We start from the raw sequence: 6,299 nt of genomic DNA, 5'->3' as shown, positions 1-6,299 counted from the left end.
ATTACTCAGAAATAACAACAAAGCAGGAGGAATCACGCTACCAGACCTCATACTATACTACAAATCAATAGTGATCAAAACAGCATGGTACTGGCACAAAAACAGAGAAGTAGATGTCTGGAACAGAATAGAGAACCAAGAGATGAATCCAGCTAATTACCGTTATTTAATCTTTGACAAGCCAATTAAAAACATTCAGTGGGGAAAAGATTCCCTATTTAACAAATGGTGCTGAGTGAACTTGCTGGCAACCTGTAGAAGACTGAAAGTGGACCCACACCTCTCACCATTAACTAAGATAGACTCTCACTGGATTAAATATTTAAACCTAAGACATGAAACTATAAAAATACTAGAAGAGAGTGCGGGGAAAACCCTTGAAGAAATTGGGTTGGGCGAGTTTTTTACGAGAAGGACCCCCCGGGCAATTGAAGCTGCTTCAAAAAGACACTATTGGGACTTGATCAAACTAAAAAGCTTCTGCACAGCCAAGAACACAGTAAGTAAAGCAAGCAAACAGCCCTCAGAATGGGAGAAGATATTTGCAGGTTATGTCTCCGACAAAGGTTTAATAACCAGAATCCACAGAGAACTCAAATGCATTGGCAAGAAAAGAAGAAGGGATCCCATCGCAGGCTGGGCAAGGGACTTGAAGAGAAACTTCTCTGAAGAAGACAGGCACATGGCCTTCAGACATATGAAAAAATGCTCATCATCTTTAATCATCAGAGAAATGCAAATCAAAACTACTTTTAGATATCATCTAACTCCAGTGAGACTAGCCTATATCACAAAATCCCAAGACCAGAGATGTTGGCGTGGATGTGGAGAAAAGGGAACACTTCTGTACTGCTGGTGGGAATGCAAATTAATACATTCCTTTTGGAAAGATATATGGAGAACACTTAGAGATCTAAAAATAGATCTGCCATTCAATTCTGTAATCCCTCTACTGGGCATATACCCAGAAGACCAAAAATCACACCATAACAAAGATATTTGTACCAGAATGTTTATTGCAGCCCAATTCATAATTGCTAAGTCATGGAAAAAGCCCAAGTGCCCATCGATCCATGAATGGATTAATAAATTGTGGTATATGTACACCATGGAATACTATGCAGCCTTAAAAAGATGGAGACTTTACCTCTTTCATGTTTACATGGATGGAGCTGGAACATATTCTTCTTAGTAAAGTATCTCAAGAATGGAAGAAAAAGTACCCAATGTACTCACCCTTATTATGAAACTAATGTAGGTCCTTCACATGAAAGCTATAACCCAGTTACAACCTAAGAATAGGGAGAAGGGGGAAAGGGAGGGGAGGGATGGGGGAGGTAGGTGGAGAGAGGGGGATTAATGGGATTACACCTGCGGTGCATCTTATAAGGGTATATGTGAATCCTAGTAAATGTGGAATCTAAAGGTCTTAGCAAAATAACTAAGAAAATGCTATGAAAGCTATGTTAACTAGTGTGATGAAAATGTGTCAAACGATCTATGAACCAAGTGTATGGTGCCCCATGATCATATTAATGTACACAGCTATGATTTAATAAAAATAAAAAAAAATAAAAAAAATATGTCATAGGTTTTCAGCACATTTAATTATGTATTTATTATCGTTTGCAGAGGGCAGGCAGTCAACTTGGCTGAAACCAAACTGCAAATTCTATCTCCCCTGTGATATAGTGGCAACTCAAGTATACTTCTTTCAGGTTTTTTAACCTTAGCTGGGCTGATTGGAGTCTACCTCACCCATATGTTTGGAGCTCAGAGATCAGCCAATAATTTGGCAAAGGTCTTATATGAAGAATTTGGCTACTTCATCTCTGGATTACTCTTCACAGTGATATACTGTAGTCACTTTCCAGCCACTATAGTTGCCTCAAACAGCGTACTCCAGTTCTTCAAGCCATCAAGGCTGCAGATTTTCCATTAGAGTTTTTAGCCTACAGATGAAGAGTAGAGTTTTACCCTACAGATGAAGACTGGAACCTGTTCTCTCTCAGACTTAAATATGTAAAAAAAATGGTAAGCTTATCCTTGCAAATATCAAATTATCCTTCACTTTCTGGCTGCTTTTGTTTACTCTGCATGCATTCATGTAAACATGTGCTTTTGTTTCTGTGTGTATGTATACGTGTGTGTGTGTGTGTGTGTGTGTGTACATATATAATATATCCTGTAATTCCGATAGGAAAATTTCAGCTATATTAGAAAATGAACTTGATGAATTTATTTTTTATTTCCTATATTTATCAACAAAATAATAATATTAAGTAAAGATGATAAGTTATAGCAACAACCCTAAAAAAATTCTTGGTAACACCATTCAAAAGAAAGCTAAAATAGGTATATTAATTTCAAGCAAAGTAGACATCAGAGCAAGATATTATAAGAATGGAAAATTATACACCAATATCTCCCCTGTATATAGGTGCAAAAATCCTACAATATTATTAGCAAATTAAATCTAATTGTGTATAAAACAAATTATATACCATGATTGTCTTACTACTTTTGTACTGCTATAACAAAATATGACAGACTAATTTGTAAATAATAGAAATTTATTCCTCACAGTTCTTGAGGTTGTGAAGACCAAGATCAAGGTGCTGGCAAGTTTGCTGTCTGTGGTATTCTCTGCTTCCAAGATGATGCTTTGTTGCTGTATCCTCTAGAGCAGAGGTGTCCAACCTGCAGGACCTGTAGGGCGAGTGTTAGCAGCAGTTGTGGATAGCAGGGGTATCTAACCTGTGGCCTTTGGGCTGGATGTTGATTTTGTGAGGACTTCTTTTGCTTTTAAATAGTGTCAGATATCATGAACCTTTTGTTTGCTAACCAGCTTTCATTAGTGTTTGTGTATTTACTGTGTGGCTGAAGACAACTCTTTTTTTTCCTTTATTTTTTAAATTTCAAATTAATATGAAGGTATAAATTTTTAGATTACATTGTTCTCACTTCCAAGGTAAAGTTCTAATAATTGTCACAAAGAACTCCTCATCAAGGGATGTGGTATCCATCCATGCACTGTGCCCTTTCAGTGAGATCCTGCCAAATGTCCTCCCTCTTTCTGCCATTTGTCCTCCTCTCTCCCCCTCACCTCTTCCTCCTCTCTCTGCCCTCATACTACACTATATTTGTGTTTTATTGTTCATGCATTGAAGAGTGCATGTGGGAAGACTTAAGGACAAAGTCACATCTTGATGTGCTTGCATTACTAGTAATAATAATTTTATAAGTTTTAAACTAATAATTATCATTAGTAGATTAGAAATATTATTGGGAATAGGGAACAAAGTCTAGACAAAGGGAGACAGTTATGAGTGTTTCAATTTGAGCTGATTTTCCAGGCTCTGAGAACAAAGTGCAAGATCCTATCACTTTAATATTTCTGCAGCCTAGCACGTTGTATATCCCCCCTCCCCTTGCAGCTGCAGTGCAACAGCTGGCTGGAGGCTTTGAAGCTGCTTTCTGCCAGGGCAAGGCTGTGTACTCTGAGGGAGTGGTTTTTGGGAATTAAGAATGTAAATTCTTTAAACTTTTTCCAACTCAGGAAGACTTGCTCTGAACCAGATAAGGAGAAGAAAAATCTCTTTTCTTCTGTCACCTTAATTGGGCTAGAGGAGTCTACATGTTTGGACACAGGGCTGTCAGAGTATTAACACATCACATCTGTGTGATTTGGTCCTGCCTCTGATTGACTTCTTTATGAAGACTTTGTTTACATTAATACCATTCATTATACTTTGAAGCAGTAAAAACTAGTAAGTAAAACCATGCAATTAACATAATCAGCTATAGAGTTAATCTAGTTAGTAGGAATGCAAGCACAGCAAGAACTTTGACAGGATTGTTTGCCTTGCTTTCATAAGATTTATGACTATAACACTGATGTATGAAATAAATATAAAGCTAGCCTGATACTTGGGGCAACATACTGGAAGCCTCATGAAGTGTGTTCCACCTCCCGAGCCCCACTACTCTTAAAACTATCTCTTTGTCTGTGTCTATTATTTCTCTATACTAATATTCTATAACTCTTACTAATAATTTTCTTTGGTCTCCTCACACCACCAGGCTACTAGGAAGTAAACCCACTGTGTGTTGTAGCCAGACCACGACATGCATGTAATTGTTTATATATTGGTTCATATTAGTATTGAGTAAATTGGATATTTATTTTTCCATTCTTACAACTCTTATTCTTGCCAATGTGTGACAGAAAAGAAAAAATGATGGATACCCCTGCTCTGGTGACAACAAATGCTGTCTCTTCAGCATAGCAGATGGGACAAAGGGCAAGAAGGTCCTAAACTTTTATAGTTCCCTCAAGGGTCCTGAAACTATGGCCCGTGGGCCACATGCAGCGGTGTGATTGTATTTGTTCCCATTTTGTTTCTTTACTTCAAAATAAGATATGTGCAGTGTGCATAGGAATTTGTTCATAGTTTTTTTTAAACTACAGTCTGGCCCTCCAACAGTCTGAGGGACAGTGAACTGGCCCCCTGTTTAAAAAGTTTGAGGACCCCTGCAACCCTTTATAAGATAGTAATCTATTCATGAGGAAAGAGCCCCTATAACTCACTTCTGCAAAGGCCCCCACCTCTTAATACTATCACAGTGGTGATTAAGTTTCAACATATGAATTTGGGGGGCCATTTAGACAACAGCGATGACCAAGTGGTATTTATTCCAGGTATGCAAGGCAGGCTTAGCATTTAAAAATCAGTTAGTATAATCCATCACATCAAAAGATGTCTTGGTTCAGACTGTTATAACAGAATACTATAGACTAGGTGACTTGCAAATAACAAAAATTTATTTTCAAAGTTCTGGAGGCTGGGATGTATAAGATCAAGGGACTGGAAGATTTGATATTTGGTGAGGACCTGCTTTCTGGTTCATAGATGGCTATCTTCTCGTTACATGCTTACATGATGGCAAGGGTGAGTGAGCTCTCCAGATTTTTTTTTTTATAAGGGCATTAATCCTATTTATGAGAGTGTTACTTTCATGATCTAATCATTTACCAAAGGCCTCACCTCCTAATACTATATAATAGGATTTAGGATTTCAACGTATGAACTTTGGGAGGATACAAATATTCAGTCTACAGCAGTAGAATAAAGGAAAAACATACTGATTAGATCAATAGACAATACTGAATACCCATTCATGAGAAAAAAACTTATACAAAACTAGGCATAGAAGGGAACTTTTTGTCTTCATAAACATCTTAAAAAACCTACAGCTAACATCATGCTTAGGATAAGAAACTAGATGCTCTTCCTCAAAGATTAGGAATAAGACAAACTTGTACCAGAATTCCTAGCTAATGCAATAAAATAAAGTAAATAAAAAGTATACAGATTACGAAGGAAGAAATAAAGTGTTTTGTTTACAGATAACATGATTGTCTATGCAGAAAGTTCTAGCAAATTAACAACAGAAACCTATAACTACAGTATTATATAATAAGTGATTATAGTAAATCTGAAGAATACAAGGTTAATATCAAAAAGTCTAGGGGATGAGGACAAGATAGCGGACTGAACCCAGCTTTCAACAGAGGCTCCCGTCCAGAAGGAGAGTTAAGGGACAGGAATTTAGTAAATATCCTGGTGGACTTGAGCCTTACCAAGAGAGAAGGTTGAAGAACGCACATCAACACCGCTGAGGCAAGCTGTGATCACAAGGACGCAAACAAAAGGTACAAAATCCACCACCAAGCGGATGGGAGTCCCCCTCCCCAATGAGACCGGCTCAAGAGCCCCACAATTAAACAAGCGGGCGGAAATTAAAGGCCCTCCCACTACACTCCACGGGAGAGACCTTCTAAAAACTGGACCTACCTCCCCTACTGGGGTGCCGTGGCGTTCTCCTGCCGGGCATAAAACTGAATAAAACTTTAAAAATCCTTTGCCGGCAACCCTGAATCCCCAACACTCCCCTCCTGCCCACTGAGGTCTGGAGGCCTGTCCCCCAGGAGTTCGGATCCTTGAGTGATTTCTCAAGGGGAGTGGACAGTCCCCGAGTTGTGACTGGTCAGCATTGACCCTGAGGCATGCGAGTGAGGAGAGGGCACTGGGCTGAGGGGGAGTCACGCCTCGGCGGCACTTCCCTGTGGTGCGGTGCAGCAGCCCTCCCTGTGCATCAATACAGCCAGACATAAAACTGAATGAAACTCTAGCTTCCCCCCCACTCTCACTCGGGTGGGGTCTGGGGACCTGTCCCCCAGGAGTTCGGATCCTTGGGGAGCGCACAGTGCCCGAGCCGCGACTGGTCAGCGCTGA

This window comes from Nycticebus coucang, chromosome X, assembly GCF_027406575.1.
Source record: "Nycticebus coucang isolate mNycCou1 chromosome X, mNycCou1.pri, whole genome shotgun sequence".
In the NCBI taxonomy this organism is placed as follows: Eukaryota; Metazoa; Chordata; class Mammalia; order Primates; family Lorisidae; genus Nycticebus; species Nycticebus coucang.
Note: the sequence above shows the minus strand (reverse complement) of the source record.